At 44.4% G+C, this 18,141-nt stretch overlaps 1 long non-coding RNA gene and 1 other non-coding gene across 4 annotated transcripts; both read right to left on the bottom strand.

Annotated features, from left to right (window-relative positions):
- Positions 1-555: 555 nt before the first annotated feature.
- On the bottom strand, positions 556-6,338 carry LOC121840856. Of its 3 annotated transcripts, XR_006080002.1 has the most exons (4): positions 5,834-6,338; positions 1,780-1,868; positions 1,264-1,543; positions 556-888 (listed from the first exon to the last, which is right to left on the bottom strand). It is a non-coding gene; the product is annotated as an uncharacterized LOC121840856 (long non-coding RNA). The 3 variants fall into 3 exon arrangements; XR_006080001.1 differs by having other exon boundaries at positions 1,264-1,868; XR_006080003.1 differs by lacking the exon at positions 5,834-6,338 and having other exon boundaries at positions 589-639; positions 819-888; positions 1,264-5,803.
- A 6,806-nt stretch (positions 6,339-13,144) lies between these two features.
- Positions 13,145-13,260, bottom strand: LOC112247234. The gene has a single exon (XR_002953041.1). It is a non-coding gene; the product is annotated as a U5 spliceosomal RNA (small nuclear RNA).
- Positions 13,261-18,141: the final 4,881 nt, after the last annotated feature.

Genomic DNA, 18,141 nt, shown 5'->3' with positions numbered 1-18,141 from the left:
CACATTGTAACTCTGCAGTAGACTAGAACACATTATTTAACTAGTTATAGGCTGATTTGTAATTCATATATACGGGACCAGCTTTTTAAAAAACAGTACACTACACTTCCTTTGCGTCATTAAATACTCAAAAACAGGTTAATCTCACTTCCTTCATCTGAACTCATCTGAGGACACAGGAGTGTTCGTGTTTCATCAAATGAGAGACTTAAATTTCAACCAGTAGAGAATGTGAAAAGTTTTATTGAAAGTTCATTATCCAAGTGTTATGAATACATAACACATGCATTATAAATATTATAATTTTAATATGTATAGATACACAAGTTCAATCTGTACTTCAATGCACATCTGGTCTGCATTATAAAAATAGGGAGGAAGAAAGATGAGGTGGGGAGAGGTGTTTATTTATTTTACCTTTATTTAACTAGGCAAGTCAGTTAAAGAACAAATTCTTATTTTCAATGACGGCCTAGGAACAGTGGGTTAACTGCCTTGTTCTCAGGGGGCAGAACGACAGATTTTTACCTTGTCATCTCAGGGATTCGATCTTGCAATCTTTCAGTCACTGGCCCAACACTCTAACCACTAGGCTACCTGCTGGTTACTGGCCCAACACTCTAACCACTAGGCTACCTGCTGTGAGATAATGTCAAAGACAGAAAGGGAAAGAGGTCAGAACAGAGGAGCAATCATCAGGTGGTGAAATACAAAACTGACCTTGCATCATTAACTCTGGGACTACTACAACCCTATCTGTATTTCAATGTAAAGCATCTCTTTAATAATACTTCCTGTTGACCCAAGTGACCTCTCACCTCTGATCATGCTGTGTCCTCCATTTCAGGCATAGTAGCGGGAGGGGTTCACCGACACAGCTGATATAACCTAGGGGATTTAGGGAGAAGGGGATGTGTTCACCGACACAGCTGATATAACATATGGGATTTAGGGAGAAGGGGAGGGGTTCAACGACACAGCTGATATAACCTAGGGGATTTAGGGAGAAGGGGATGTGTTCACCGACACAGCTGATATAACCTAGGGGATTTAGGGAGAAGGGGAGGTGTTCACCGACACAGCTAATATAACCTAGGGGATTTAGGGAGAAGGGGAGGTGTTCACCGACACAGCTGATATAACCTAGGGGATTTAGGGAGAAGGGGGAGAGAGATGAAGTGAAGGAGGGTGACTGTAATTGAGGAAATATGGTAGTTAAAGAGACAGTGCTCAACAGGAATCTGTGTATGTGTGTGGCCTCACCTAGTGTCTGGATTTCCTCCCCTGCTGCGTTGTTGGCCCCCATCCGTGCAACATCCTGCAGAGCAGCAGACCTCTCCTCTGGCACACGGCGGGGGGCTGCAGGGCCCCTCCTGGTCCTTGTGTCCGTCCTCATGAAGTTATGCAGGACACAGGTAGCCTTCACACATGCCTGAATTCCCCCACGAGGAAATCCCAGATGGCCCTGGTCACGCTCACAACAATTCACCCAACACGGTAACTGTAGGCAATCGTTTTGAAAGAATCTCCAGTTGCAAGGTATCTGTAGGAATATGGGAGATGATGTCATTATTAGACTTTTACATCCCCAGGTCATTGTGGATTACTAACGTATAATATATCTTATAACAAATGATAACATTGGACAGATAGATGCATGTGCAAACACGTGCATGTATAGCATGTGACAACAGCAGGATCATTTTAAGGATAGCATCACAAATGAATACACAAATATCAGTTGAAGCTTGATGATGAGGCAAAGACAAAAATGTGCACCCCTTTGAAACCCCAGGACCAGGACAGAGAACCACTGCTCTTCATTGGGACCTCTTCATCTGCAGACAGGCTTTCACAGCTCTCTGTATCTGAGGACAGAAAACATCACAAGAAACAAGCTTCAATATACGCATATTACACAGCACTGAATATTTTGTTGCTATTATCTCCGTCCTCAGTTTTTATTTCTAGGGACTGGAACAACGCAACAGTTCCTGCCCTATCCAGCATAGCCTGCTCTCTCCCTTATCTCACAGTTGTAGCTGCAGTCCTTTCACCCTCCTCCATGGCTGTTAGCTAGCTACCTACAAATACATTTGGAGTTTGTTTTTTAAATGTACAATGCTAAAGATAGCTAGTTAATATGAAGTTAGGTAGCTAAGGGAATTAAATATCGCCAGCTACCTATCTATACAGTATGTCAAGTTGGCTAGCTAGATACATGAACAGCTAATTTGAGTTAGCCTGCACTGTAGCTAGCTAGCTACGGGAAAGGGTGATATCTAGTCAGTTGTACAACTGAATGCGTCTTCCGCATTTAACCCAACCCCTCTGAATCAGAGGTGCTGCCTTAATCGACATACACGTCGTCGGTAGATAATAATACATTGTTTTGTTTGTTTACATTTTCAAAATGGATTAATTTACTTGAATAGGTTCTCCCAGCCATGTGGATGATTGGAGACAGGGCAACACGGTTTGTTTTGTCGTCAGAGCAGTTTAGAGAGTATCACTATTTACCTGTGAATTAATTCATTAAACAGAAAATGGATTAAACGATTTACCCATTTAGTAACCAGACCTTCATCCAAACTTGCTATGCTGAATTCTTGACACACAAACAGAATGTGCTGCTATAATATGCGGCAATTTACCACGTACTAATGTACACAAGCCGTTAACGTGAGCCACATGGGCTACCAACAGCTTACTACACAACATACACTTAGTATTTCTTTATTAGCTGCTGTATATACATATCTCCTTGGTATATTACATCATTTATGTAGCAGTATACAATAGACATTTTTGGACGCACTGTTGTTGTAATGTGCTCATTTGAACGTGGCGCGGCGGTCCTTCCTGTGGGCAACCTTTTGTCATCAAAGTCTGATATGCTCTGGATTTATGGTGCATTCAAGACTGGGAACTCGGGAGAGAGAGAAAAAAAGTTGAAACATAATGTCTGTGATCTTCAAGTCGGAGCTCTAGAAAGAGGCCCGAGTTCCCGAACTATTTTCCCAGTCCGAGTTTGTTTCTTTCAGAGTTCCCAGTTGTGTTGAACGCGGCAGAAGTCATGCTGGATTGACAGCATGGCCAAGGTATTCAACCTTTTCTGGCCCATGGTGTTGAATGTTAATTCTTTTAAGATTGGAAAAGAGACCATTTCAGACAGATGTTTTAACTCCTTAAACCCGGACCACACACCCTCTCCACCGAATAGCAGGCTACGCTTGCCATTGGTTAGTTCTAAACCACTCGTTCTTTTATTTGCAATTTCCGACTGGTGTAATGTTTATATCCTATGGCCGAAGAGCACCGATACGTTTTATCTACAATATCTCTTCATTTGACAAGGATTTTCCAGTAGATTGTCGACGTGATTCAAGATAATGACCGCTTTGATAGCTAAGATTGTGAAAGTATCACGTTGACATGATCAGTCCTTGAGCCTTCTTGGATGGGCAATTCTATGGCAGCACCCAAGTGGGCTTGAACTGCTTACCTCTCCCTGTAGATTCGGTGGTGACATAATGTCCCAATGAGTGACAGAACACTGAGCCAATCACGGCGCAACTAGAGAAGATTACCAACGCCTACGCTCTGTATTTTCCGCTGGCTGCCACTCCACCACAGAAAGGACAGAGCTAGACTAAAACACCTGCATTTTGGAGCTGTCTTACTGAAGAAAGAGAACATGTTTGTATGTGGCTTTATTAACTCAAGGACATTGTTTGCAAACTTATATGTGACACTAATTTCACGCCAAAATAACATGCAAAACCGGTGGGGCTCTGCCTGAAAGAAAAGCACACAGTGAAACACTGGATATCATCTTATTAGCTCACTAGCCTAATAGACCTACAGAAAAGACTACCCAATTCACCTAAACTAAAGGCAAGGCCTTGTGATGATGTTCCTGTCTGAACCATTTTCCTCTGTTTCTACCCACAAACAAGTTATTTCCTAGATTCTGTTTAAGATATTTTGTTATAACAAATACCAGAATCTGGTTACTATTAGGCTATCATTTATTTTAAAATCATTTTGTTTGGTTTGGTATCGCCAACCTGCTCCCTACTCTCTCACCACCGCTGGCATGGCAACTAGGTGAACGCACCACTGACGTCACACTTTTGGGCACAGGGTGCGCATCTCATTATCAGAGACCGTGTTAGCACTGTTGGTTAAGAATGTACCTGTTTAAAGGAGTGAGTATTACAAGTTAGGGTAGGTCTTTTAAGATGCCCGTTCTCCATGTAGTTAGTTGCTAAAGTAAAATGTTGTTGGTTATTCACTCCCATACAAATGTAAGTTTAGCCTATGAAATGTCTAGGGCAAAATGTGTATATTCATTGGACAATATAAATTGGGAATTCCTCTTACCAGGACAGTGGATGTCACCTTCTTCTTCAGAGTTTACCAGTGGTTGGCATCCATTATGTTACATTACTGCCCCCGACTACACTATAATATAAATCCCTTTTACTTTGTGATACAAAAATGGGAAAAGGGAGGGGGAATGTAAATAAATAAATAACCCTACACTCATTAAAAATCCACTACATTGACCCTATCTGCTCCTGCACCATGCCACCGGCCTTGGAGCACGGGACACCCCCCCTCGACACACCCTGTAACTCTTCTGAAGTCAAACGTCATATACCCAAATACATCTCTGCAGCTGCCACCACATCTATTTTCTGTGATTTGCATTCCATTTCTGCAGTACAGTTGTTAACCATTGTTATGAACGCTAAGAAGCCAACCTTACTGAAGCATATATCAGTCACTGGCCTATCCCTCGGTGCTGGCACAGATCTACTACCCTTGACCCATCCTCTACGTTCTTCACTGCTTCAGAATACAACACTTTCTGCACAACTCTGACTCTAGTCACCTCAACCTGCCTCTCTCGCACCGGACGCTTCTGATCCCCAGCAAGATTGGTATTTATTATGGATCCTGTCATGGGACATTTTAATCAAGTGAGACTGTCATTTCTTCAAACAATAGTCTTTATTCAATATCGAATAATTATTGCAATAATGAGGCTCACCACACCCTTGAGTGTTAGTAACCTAACCTTTACACAAATGCAGAGTACTATATATAGCTGACACTAAAAATACCTAGTCATGATTGGTTCCACCTATCCCATGGGGCATCGGGGCATCATAAACCACTCTGGGTTCATCAGGTCGTTTTCTGCACAGGGTTGTTGTTTTAACCCTGATTCAGTTTCCCAGATGCAAGAACGATTTAGAGGCAACGAGGGATTGTTCTACTCCTAAACTATCCCTAGTTAAAAACATTATTGTCTATGTAATGCAGTGTTTAACTCATTTGTCAGCTCAGGCCATCTCCAGTGACCATACGCCCAGATTAGCTGCAGGGAAATACTGTAGAGTGGAGACCATAAAAACACAGACACTAGTAGGACAGAAATGACTTACTATTAGTTAAATATGAATTGGTCACCAGTAATATCAAATAAATACGTAATTTTCCCCCTCACAATCCCCATTAGCCCAGGGGTGCGGCAAAATGAAGGCCGTTAAACAATGGGCATCCCTATAGTTGACACACACAACGTTATCCACCGAAACTACACAATTCTCTATCCCATGCCCTCCTACACATTCCCCACATTTTGGAATATCCCTCCAACAAACTGCTGCGACGTGACCATAAACGTTGCAGCTGAAACAGAACAGTGTATTCCACACAGAGGTTCTAACAGGATAACTGATATATCCTAACATGACTTTGTCAGAAAGAGACTCTGACTCAAAAGGACAGTTACTCCTCTGTTAATTTAAACCACGCTCACCACCGGGTCTGCGTCGCACCAAACAGCCGGCATCACAGACACCAGGAACCTTCAACCTCAGTAACTCCACCACACTTAACGCGACCCCAGAAAGGGCGTCACATTCTCACCGAGCCCTGTTCAAGTAGCCTAAAGGCGTCCGCATGCGTTCCCATGTGCATACTGTGTATTATGATGACATTCTGTGACGTTGTTTTTCTTTTCGTTTTGTACTTTGGTAAGAGTTTTTTGGTTGTTGGGGCACACACATTTTTTCTTGAGACAAGCCGAAATCGGTAGCCAAAGAGTACACTCATTCGTCGGTGATTGGTCAACAGAAGGGATTCTTCAGTAAAGTCTTTGTTGTCAATCAATGAGAAAACTCATTTAGATGCACATTTTTTCCATTTATAAATACTGCACCAAATATCTGAGTTAGATGTAAAATTGCTCTACTAAAATCTCCTGTGCAAAAAACATCAAAATCAACGAAAGATTTGAGTTATCCAAGATTAATTCGGACTGTTTTGAGGGTGTATACTGTCTACGGCGTCTCAAAAGGGACAGACAAGCAAATGTGGTTTATTGGAGTATGCGAGCACACTTGTTTGTTTCTCCTAGCGGACTTCGGCTGCCGCTTGTACTGTAGTCTCTTCTCAGCGAGCCGCTTCTCAGAGACACTGGTCCTTGATCATAACTCTCAGTTACATTACATTATACATAGGAGTAAATGGAAGGCGTCTTCTGTACGGGGGAGTTTTGTTAAGAGCCCCCGATGCTCAGTCTGAACATTAACATGCATCGCTTGCCGTGCGGTTTCAGAAGCATAAGGACTTCATCTTTCATATAAGTGAGAAATAATTTTCATAAAACAAAAGGTTCAATTAATACACACAATTTATAGGGTTATGGTTCACACATGGCCATATTTCCATGTTACAGCGTTTGTTTACAGAAGACAGGTGGAAGACAGTTAATTATCACAGCTAGTCCACTCCATCTGCGTCTCAGAACACATGTGTAAATGACTAAACAGGAGGACCACAAAGATGTTGTTACTGAACAATACTGTCGGCTGCAACTGTGTTAAAACAGTGTGTACAGTAAGTGTTTATTCTGCATTTGTGAAATATTTTAATATGATGAAAGTAGAGGGATTTATGTTCTACAACCGTACTGCAATTCAGAATCGATTCACGTTTATATTGAGTATTTGGCTGTTTTCGTTTTAAACAAAGTATGTAAAGTCCTTGGACTATAGGAGTAAGGTTAGGTTCCTTTAGTTAATTATTGGGCTAAGACCACACGTCTTCTCAATGATGCATCCTTACAACTCTATATTAACTGTAATGTATAAAACAATGGCAACGATGAACTAAATACACCAAAATGGACAACATTTACAGGAGTTGTACACAGATGTTCGGGGTGGTGGAATCTATTGAACAAACTAAGTTAAGCAAGGTCTTCAAGGTAGGCTATCCATATCACCTTTACCTTAATGGCCAATGGAGTCCACAACGGGTCCTAATAGGTTGTTCTCCAGTTTAGAGTCCACTGATGTTCCTCTTGAATACCAATAGCCAACAAGCATCAACTACCCCCCCCCCCCCCCCACCCTCACCTTATGCCCTTGGGGAGTCCCCGCTGCCATCTTCAGCTGCGTTTTAAACTCATAAAAGACACCTTCCTCCACTTACCCTCGTCTTATACCCTTTTGGGAATCCCGCTGCCATCTTTGTCGTTGGTCCAAATGATTAGCTATGCAAGGGAAGTTGGCAACTTTAAGCCCCTCAGTCCTCATGTTTTGTTTATGTTCACTTCGGGACCTGAAACGCCCCATAATTAATTTTGCGATAATTGTACATCTGATCAAAAAAAGTCAGCCAAAACTTAAAATGGAGAAGTCAACATATGAGTGTAAGTAAAAACGAATGTAAATAAGTTAGAAATTGTGCTACTAATGCACATGACAGCTCAAACACGTATCATAAAAGTAATGATGTTCTTGTTTGGTTAGCTTTTGGAAACGTTAACGTGCGTACATAACTTTCCCTGACATCACACTTACGGTTGCAAACGGTCAGAAACATTCTGGTACATTTCTGGAATTTTTCCATGGGAAGTTAAGCTGTGGAATTTGGGGAATTTTGCTTAAATTCATCAAAAAAAGTTAGCTTATAACAGTGGACCTTTTTTGTGGGATACACATAAGGAAATTCTAGGTCTTGTGGCATATTTTGGACTGTAAGTCAATGGAATTGCAGCCCTCTGCAAGTACAGTGCATTCTTCCATCACATGTACAGCTGATTCTGAAGATCTTGCACACTAATGAGATGCTATTGAGCCCTCACTACTACAATGTCTGGACCAAGGACCACATGCTTTCTGGTAAATTTAGATTACAATACTGGGTGGGGTGAATATATTTTATACGACATACATGCTTTTTTGTTAACTAGTAAATAGTAGCCTACAGCAAAGTGTGTTTAAATAATTTCTAACTTGTTAACAATTTCTGCTAGTTAGTTTTTGCTACCATGTGGGTTTCAGCTTGCTTGAGCCTGCTAACTGAGGGGTGTTAATTCACCTGTTTCCTTACATGTTTCATAAAACAAAACTCTTACAAAGGAGGTGTTTAATTAATCTAATGGCCTGTCTATTTATCTGTACTTGGAATTGTATGTTTGTTTTTTTACTCATTTTAAAAAAAAAGTCCTTACAGGAAAATGCCATGGGCACTATCTGATGTGTGGAGATATCTCACTGCAGCTAATGTAGAAGGAAAAGCTGTGTACATTTGCAAATTCTGTGCTAAATCATATGTGAAGTATGCAACAAAGATGCAGAATCATCTGGCCAAGTGCATAAAGTTCCCCCCACGCTCACAACAAGCAACCTCTGACAAAAGTCCCTCTACTTCTATTTGAGGTGAAAATTATGAAGCAGACACCTTATCGGCCTTATCGACAGCAACAGCTCATGGTCCTCCTGGAATCAGAAGTTTTTTTGACTCAATGGACGAACGTAGTCAGAGAAATGCTGAAGAATGTCTTGCTCGAGCTGTGTATGCAACTGGTTCACCTCTGATGCTCACAGGAAATGTGTGTTGGAAAGTATTTCTGAATGTTCTTCACCCAGCATACACCCCTCCAACCAGACATGCTTTATCTACTCATTTGCTGGATGCCGAGTTCAAATGAAGGTCAAGCAAATCATAGAGAAAGCAGACTGTATTGCAATCATCTCTGATGGGTGGTTGAATGTTCGTTGGCAAGAAATAATTCACTAAATCATCTCCACCTCTCAACCAGTATTCTACTAGAGCACAGACACAAGGGACAACAGACATACCAGTCTCTACATTGCTGATGAGCTGAAGGCAGTCATCATTCACCTTGGAACACAGAAGGAATTTGCATTGGTGACAGACAATGCTGTGAACATGAAGGCTGCTTGGTCTAAAGTGGAGGAGTCCTACCCTCACATCACACCCATTGGCTGTGCTGCTCATGCATTGAATCTGCTCCTCAAGGACATCATGGCACTGAAAACAATGGATACACTCTACAAGAGAGCCAAGGAAATGGTTTGGTGTGTGAAGGGTCATCAAGTGATATTTAATTTTACCTTTATTTAACTAGGCAAGTCAGTTAAGAACAAATTCTTATTTTCAATGACAACCTAGGAACAGTGGGTTAACTGCCTGTTCAAGGGCAGAATGACAGATTTGTACCTTGTCAGTTCAGGGATTTGAACTTGCAACGTTTCAGTTACTAGTCCAACACTCTAACCACTTGACTACTACTCTTGACTCATCAAGAGGATCCTCCTGGATGATGTATTCTGGAAGAGAGTGGTAATCAGCCTTAAACTCCTGAAACCTATAACAGTAGCTATTGTATGGATTGAGTGAGACAATGCCATCCTGTCTGATGTTCCGACTCTGCTTGCAGATGTAAAAGAAGAAATCCATACTGCCTTGCCCACTTCACTGTTGCTCCAAGCAGAAGAAACTGCAGTTCTGAAATACATCAAAAAGCGTGAAGACATCTACCTGAAGCCCATACACACCGCAGCGTACATGTTGGACCCCAAGTACGCTGGCAAGAGCATCCTGTCTGGTGCAGAGATCAACAAGGCCTATGGTGTCACCACTACCGTGTCTCGCCACCTTGGCCTGGGTGGGGGCAAGGTTCTTGGCAGTTTGGCGAAGTACACTTCCAAGCAAGGGCTTTGGGATGGAGATGCAATATGGCAGTCGTGCCTACATATCTCATCAGCCACCTGGTGGAAGGGACTTTGTGGATCTGAGGCTCTTTCCCCTGTTGTCTCCATCATCCTCCAAATCCCACCAACATCAGCCGCCTCAGAGCGCAACTGGTCCTTGTTTAGGAACACACACCAAAGCGTGCAACAGGCTGACCAATACAAGGGTTGAAAAATTGGTAGTATCTGGGCAAATTTGAGGCTTTTTGAGCCTGACAACAAGCCACCCTCAACAAGGTTGGAAAGTGACAGTGAAGATGAGGCCTCAGAGTCTGATGTTCAAGAGGTGGACATTGAGGTCACGGGAGAAAACATGGAAGCCTGAGAGGAAGACACCCAAAGCTTTAGATTCTAGACTATCATTGAAGTAGCCTGGCCTATTTATTGGTCAAATTACTTCACCACCAGAGCACTACACAGATGATAAAAATTTAAAAAACTCAGCAGCAAACTTTGATTATTTGAATCAGCTGTGTAGTACCAGGGTAAAAACCTAAACATGCACCCAGACGGGGCCCCTGAACTGAGTTTGGGAAACCCTGTTCTAGAGCGTGTGTTATTTATGTGATAATGCCCGAGAAGCTGGTGTTGAGGAAATATTGGCACGAGTGTTGTTATGCCCAAGATGAAGTACAAACACTGGCTTCGAGGGCATTAACTAAATGTTATTCTAAAAGAAATGTGAGATAATGTCTAGATGCTTTTTATAGTGGAGATCAAGTTCATAAATTGCCTGGCTGGGCTGATGAGACAGTGAATTGCACATTCAGAGTAAATGGGCATTTTAACGTCATAAATTTAGCCAGTAGTAACTTGTGGAATAGACCATGGCTGGAATGCAGTATTAACCAATCAGCATTAAGGATTAGACCCACCTGTTGTATAAATTCAATATAATACACAAGTTGAATCAAAACATGTTATCACCCTAATTCATGAGTTGAATGCTTGGAATCTTCACAGATCGTGTGACATAAAACACTACCTTTCTTTCCTTAATATTCTCATAAATGTAAATAATGTATTTCTAAGTATTAAGCGTTTAACAACTGAAACATAAACACTTAAAACCCTGTGCGATTCCGGTATCTTGGAGATACTTGCACTGCAAGTGTAACTAATGATACTTACGTAACATTTCATTATGTTTCTCCATGAAAACAATTATCATGAGCACACAAATCCAAAATGATGTAGGCCTATGCCATTGCGAAATCAAATGATTCTAACCGCAAGACTCAACCATAGGCCTCATGTCATTAGTGTTGGATTGATTGAATACGCATGTGTCTAGCTGTAGGACAGTTGTCTAGTGATATTGGTGTCCTGGGGACAGTAAGACAGAGACTGGGTTTCTGGGGACTATGACAGCTGACTTTTGAGGGCAAGGTTTTAAATCATTAAAGCTGTGATTTTACCTGTGCTTTTATTAAATCAGTTCTGTTTTTATTCCCCCTCAAGGGAGTATTTTTAGACCTGGTGCGGATGCTTTTTTACTTCCTGTGGGGAGGCAAGTGGGAGAGGCTGAGAAGGGAGTTGGTAAAGAGGCCCAGGTCCAAGGGGGGGAAAGGCTTGCCTGACCTCTACTTGTTCCTGGGCAGCCGCTACACAGCGTTACATCTGATTCTTGCCACATCCCCGGCCAACAACAAGACTCAGGCCCTCGCACGGTTCTGGCTGGGATCTTACCTCAGGACTCTGAGGCTGATCCCAGCCTCTTTCCTGCTACCCATGCACTACGTCCAGCTCCAGAAGTTTTTAAGAGATTTTAAACTGGAAAAAGAAACAGTCACAGTTTTAACTAAACACCGCTCTCTTCTCTCTCTTGTGCAGGATCGGGAACCAGTGTGTCCAGTGCGCGGGCTCGCTCTAGGCGAGCCCACAACAGTCTGGCGCAACGTGGCTCATCCTGCTCTCCTGAATCTGCATCTGTCCTGGATGGTCGCCCACGAGATCCTCCCGGTCAGGGCTGTTATGCATTCACGGGCATGGCGAGGACATCCGCGTGCCCCCGACGAGGCTGCGGCCAAGAAGAGTCGGTGAGGCACATGCTCTGGGAGTGCAGAGCTGCCAGGGACCTGTGGAAGGAAGCAGGCCCCCTGATCACCACGTGTCTGCCAGCAGGGGAGGACCTAACACCTCAGCTCGTGCTGTATGGGGTGGGCCGGAGGCCTATTCCATCGAAGGCCTTCACCAAGTTCTGGCCCACCCTCACGTGCTTGAAGGAAGCACTGTGGTCCTCCTGCAACCTGCTGGTAGGGAAAAGCGTAGAGACCACCCCCCAGTCAGTGGCCATGGTAGCCACGGAAGCCCTGAAGTACAGATACGCCCAAAAAACTATAGAAGTAGTACTTTCAAGTATTTTTTACAACACTGTAAATTAGCGTCATTTAGAGCCGGGGGCTTTACAAGTAGGCCGTCAATGTAAGTAAGAATGTGTACTTAACTGACTTGCCTAAACAAATGTTGGGCTTACTAGATAGCCTGCAGGGATGAAAATAGATATCTTCCTGGTATGGCGAATGCACCATAAAAAAAGTATGGGCATAACAGGCCAGCCATGGACCTTCAGCTGCCCTATGGAGGCAATAAATTGCCACCCCTCCTATTTGCCTAAACTAGAATAGTGGTCAGCAATAGGTTACTCAGCTAATAGTCGGCAGAACAGAACATAATAGCAGCCCAATTCATAGGCCTATTAAACACAATGTTTAACACATCTGGTGTTCCTATATAATCAGTTCAATGTCAATATTGTCAATATGTCAATATTAAAATGTAAATACACTCATAAAATCAACAATGTCTATGAAATGTGTTTGTTCTTATGTTTCTGCCACTGCTGCACGCAAAAAGGTAACTTTATCCACACCCTAAGTAAATATAATTCACCACCTACCAATCATTTTCAAACCACGTTGGGAAAAGCAGCCCGTTTTCAACACCAACCATAACAACTTGACTACTCTATTTTCCTCCCGGTCTAAGAGGGATCCAATAGATCAAGCCACCCACTTCTACACAATTCCATTCAATGAATTTGACTTTCAACAAGTGTAGGAAGCCCAGCCGTGAGGCCGGGCATCAAAAAATTAGTTGATACTCATAATGTTCCTCTCCACGGAAATCTTTAGTAAAAGGCGAAAGATTTATGCGATCTGAAGAGAAACCAGAGTGTACTACCGAACGCTGAACACAGTTCAGTCCCAGTTCTCGGCCTTACTCTTCACATTCATGGTTAAATGAAAAACAAACCATACCTAAAATCGCAGATACAACATAAACACACATTCCAGTCCACCGATGCAGAGAAATAAATAAGTTTGACTAAGTGTCAATGCTTTGTAATTTCATTCAGTCTTTACACAAACGAAATGCACGCTGGGTATTATATAAATCACTTCCTGTTTGACCCATTCATTCGTAAACATTATTTAATCTGCAACGACAGTGTAATTTCAGAAACTAAGAAGAGCAATGTTGGCGTAACAGTTTAGCCAGCGCCAAAAGTTTACTCAAAATTGTTAATCAAAATTGGAAACGATGTTCAATTTGTAATATTTGCAGAAGGGACGAAATACAACGCTTCTACATGGAGCAAGCGCATGCGCCGTTGAGACCCGGAAGAAACTTCACAAGGCAGTGGTGAGAAGCAGGGACAAGGGGCGGCAAAAAAAATGATATTCATATCGGCAACATTTAATTGCTGGTTTTAACACAAAATTACATGTAACCACTATCTGCAACAATGTATCAACTTTGAAATCTGAACGTAATAGTTTGCGACATGTATTATGGTACTTACTAGTCCCCCCTAAGAACAATGCCTAATTGGTGACACAAAAAAAGCAACGTTTGGAAAGAAAATTGGTATGTGAATGATGGTCATACTTAGACGAATAAACTATCAAGGGAAATAAATGGCTACAGTTCACACTTTTTAAAAATTTATTTTATGAAATGTTTTATTAGAAATGGGAATTTTTCTTCTTTGTTGTTAATTTGCCTTACAATATGTACAATTGCAAATATTATTTGAATAATCCAAGTTTTGAAATCCCAGCAGTCTTTAAAATTACATACAGGAGAAAAATGTTTTCAATAGTTGCTCTTTTAATTAAGTAAAACAAGTATTTATCGGAACGTAATATTGGATTTGAATATAACATTGGAATATAACATGTAATGACAATAACTTAACTAATTAAATCAGTGTAACATTGATGTGGAAACTTTTATGCTCTGCTATTGCACAATTCTAATTTGTTCATAGGTCACAAATGAAGTTGTCCCCAGTAAAATTGGAGCACAACTCATGAGACCACCTCCTGCACTGCTCACACCTAATCCAGTCCCCACCTGGGACTGAAAACAGCACCTGGGACTGAAAACAGCTCCTTACAGAAAATGCACCTCTGCATCCCCTTCTTTTGTGGCCGCTTGTGTTGCAACAACCTTATTTTGTGGCTGATGTGGCTGCTTGTGTTGCAACAACCTTATTTTGTGGCTGATGTGGCTGCTTGTGTTGTAACAACCTTCTTGTGTGGCAACAACCTTCTTTGACAACAACCTTCTTTGTAATGGATTTCCTCCTCTTCTTCCGAAGAGGAGAGGCGAAACGGATCAGAAGACCAATGTGCGGCGTGGTAAGTGTCCATGGTTCTTTTAATATGTAAATGTACACATGAACACTACAAAACAATAAACATGGAACGTGTGAAACCCTAAACAGTCCTATCTGGTGCAAAGACAGAGACAGGAACACATAGGACACTAAGGACAATCACCCACGACAAACTCAAAGAATATGGCTGCCTAAATATGGTTCCCAATCAGAGACAACGATAAGCACCTGCCTCTGATTGAGAACCACTCCAGACAGCCATAGACTTTGCTAGATAACCCACTAAGCTACAATCCCAATACCACCACCAAAACCCCAAGACAAACACACCACAATTACAAAAACCCCATGCCACACCCTGGCCTGACCAAATACATAAAGATAAACACAAAATACTTTGACCAGGGCGTGACGAACGCACCTCAAAACAATAGGGAGGGTCCGGGTGGGCGTCTGTCCATGGTGGCGGCTCCGGCGCGGGACGTGGACCCCACTCAGTTAATGTCTTAGTCCCCTCTCCTTTCGTCCCTGGATAGTCCACCCTTGCCGCCGACCATGGCCTAGTAGTCCTCACCCAGAACCCCACTGGACTGAGGAGCAGATCGGGACTGAAGGAAGGAGGCAGCTCGGGACTGAGGGGGCAGCTCGGGACTGAGAGGAAGCTCGGGAGTGAGAGGAAGCTCAGGAGTGAGAGGAAGCTCAGGAGTGAGAGGAAGCTCAGGAGTGAGAGGAAGCTCAGGAGTGAGAGGAAGCTCAGGCAGGTAGATAGATCTACCAGATCCTGGCTGGCTGGTGGTTTCAGCAGATCCTGGCTGACTGGAAGAGTCTGGGCTGACTGGCAGATCTGGAAGAGTCTGGTTGACTGGCAGATCTGGAAGAGTCTGGTTGACTGGCAGATCTGGAAGAGTCTGGCTGACTGGCAGATCTGGCGGCGCTGGGCAGCCTGGCGGCGCTGGGCAGACCGGCGACGCCGGGCAGACCGGCGACGCCGGGCAGACCGGCGGTGCTGGGCCGACTGGCGATGCTGGGCAGACTGATGGCGCTGGGTAGACTGGCGATGCTGGGCAGACTGACGGCGCTGGGCAGACTGGCGACGCTGGGTAGACTGGGGGCACTGGCGGCGCTGGGCAGACTGGCGGCACTAGCTGCTCCATATAGGCTGACAGCTCTGGCGGCTTCTTACAGACTGACCGCTCTGGCGGCTCCGTGCTGACTGGCAGCTCCTTGCAGACTGGCAGCTCCTTACAGACTGGCAGCTCCTTGCAGACTGACAGCTCCGTGCAGACTGACAGCTCCTTGCAGACTGGCAGCTCCTTGCAGACTGGCAGCTCCTTGCAGACTGGCAGCTCCATGCAGACTGGCTGCTCTATGCAGACTGACAGCTCTGGCTGCTTCATGCAGACTGACAGCTCTGGCTGCTCCATGTAGACTGGCTGCTTCATGCAGACTGGCAGCTCGGGCTGCTTCATGTAGACTGACAGCTCTGGCTGCTCCATGCAGACTGACAGCTCTGGCTGCTCCATGTAGACTGGCTGCTTCATGCAGACTGACAGCTCTGGCTGCTTCATGTAGACTGGCAGCTCTGGCTGCGCTGAACAGGCAGGAGACTCCGGCAGCGCTGTAGAGGAGGAAGGCTCTGGCTGCGCTGAACAGGCGGGAGACTCCGGCAGCGCTGGAGATGAGGAAAGCTCTAACAGCGCTAGATAGGCGGGAGACTCCGGCAGCGCAGGAGAGGAGAAAGGCTCCAACAGCGCTGGAGAGGCGAGGCGCACTGTAGGCCTGATGCGTGGTGCTGGTACTGGTGGTACTGGACCGAGGACACGCACAGGAAGCCTGGTGCGGGGAGCTGCTACCGGAGGGCTGGGGTGTGGAGGTGGTACTGGATAGACCGGACCGTGCAGGCGCACTGGAGCTCTTGAGCACCGAGCCTGCCCAACCCTACCTGGCTCGATGCCCACTCTAGCCCGGCCGATACGAGGAGCTGGAATATACCGCACCGGGCTATGCACCCGCACTGGGGACACCGTGCGCACCACTGCATAACACGGTGCCTGCCCGGTCTCTCTAGCCCCCGGTAACCACAGGAAGTTTGCACAGGTCTCCTACCTGGCATAGCCATACTCCCTGTGAGCCCCCAAGAAATTTTGGGGCTGACTCTCGGGCTTCCGTCCGCGCCGCCGTGCTTGCTTCGCCAACCTCATTCTCCGATAACCTTCCACGCACTGCTCCATCGAATCCCAGGCGGGCTCCGGCACTCTCCCTGGGTCGACCGCCCACCTGTCTGTCTCCTCCCAAGAAGTATAGTCCATACTGTACTCCTCTTTGGGCTGCTCCTGTTGCCTCCTCTCCTGCTGCACCTGTTGCCTCTCCTGCTGCTCATGCCTGTTGACACGCTGCTTGGTCCGTTGGTGGTGGGTGATTCTGTAACGGTTTTCTAGTGGTGATGAAGGAGAGTCGGACCAAACTGCAGCGTGTCGATTGAGATTCATGTTTAATCAAACAAAGAAACACGAACACTACACAAAACAATAAACGTAATCGAAACCAAAACAGCCTATCTAGTGCAAACTAACCGAGAGGACACTAAGGACAATCACCCACGACAAACTCAAAGAATATGGCTGCCTAAATATGGTTCCCAATCAGAGACAACGATAAGCACCTGCCTCTGATTGAGAACCACTCCAGACAGCCATAGACTTTGCTAGATAACCCACTAAGCTACAATCCCAATACCACCACCAAAACCCCAAGACAAACACACCACAATTACAAAAACCCCATGCCACACCCTGGCCTGACCAAATACATAAAGATAAACACAAAATACTTTGACCAGGGCGTGACATTCTTCCAACACTTTTGATAAACTGGGTGAAATAGAAACAGGCCTATAACAGTTAGGATCAGCTTGATCTCCCCCTTTAAATAAAGGATGAATCGTGGCTGCATTTATAGCAATGGGAACCTCCCCAGAAAGGAGAGACATGTTCAAAGAGTTGGAGATAGGTTTGGCGATGATAGGGGGAACAACCTTAATGAAGAAAGGGTTTAAACCATCTGACCCAGATGTTTTTTAGAGGGAGGTCAAGTTTAAGGAGCTCCTTTAGCATCTCGGGCTCAGTGACTGCCTGCAGGTAGAAACTTTGTAGCAGGGCAGTGGAAAAAGAGGGAGAAGCATTGGGGATAGTCACATTAGAAGGGGTGGGAGATGAGGAAATGTTGGAAGGGCGAGGAGGCATGGCTGAGTCAAATAGGACTCCTGACTTAATGAAGTGGTGATTAAAGAGCTCAGCCATGTGCTTCTTGTCAGTAACAACCACATCATCAACATTAAGGGACATGGGCAGCTGTGAGGAGGAGGGTTTATTCTCCAGGTCTATAACTGTTTTCCAGAACTTCTTGGGTTTAGACCCATAGAGAGATAACTGCTCC

This window comes from Oncorhynchus tshawytscha, linkage group LG25 (assembly GCF_018296145.1).
Source record: "Oncorhynchus tshawytscha isolate Ot180627B linkage group LG25, Otsh_v2.0, whole genome shotgun sequence".
NCBI lineage: Eukaryota > Metazoa > Chordata > Actinopteri > Salmoniformes > Salmonidae > Oncorhynchus > Oncorhynchus tshawytscha.
The sequence above is the reverse complement of the archived record's forward strand: the minus strand, read 5'-3'. Positions and strand labels throughout refer to the sequence as shown.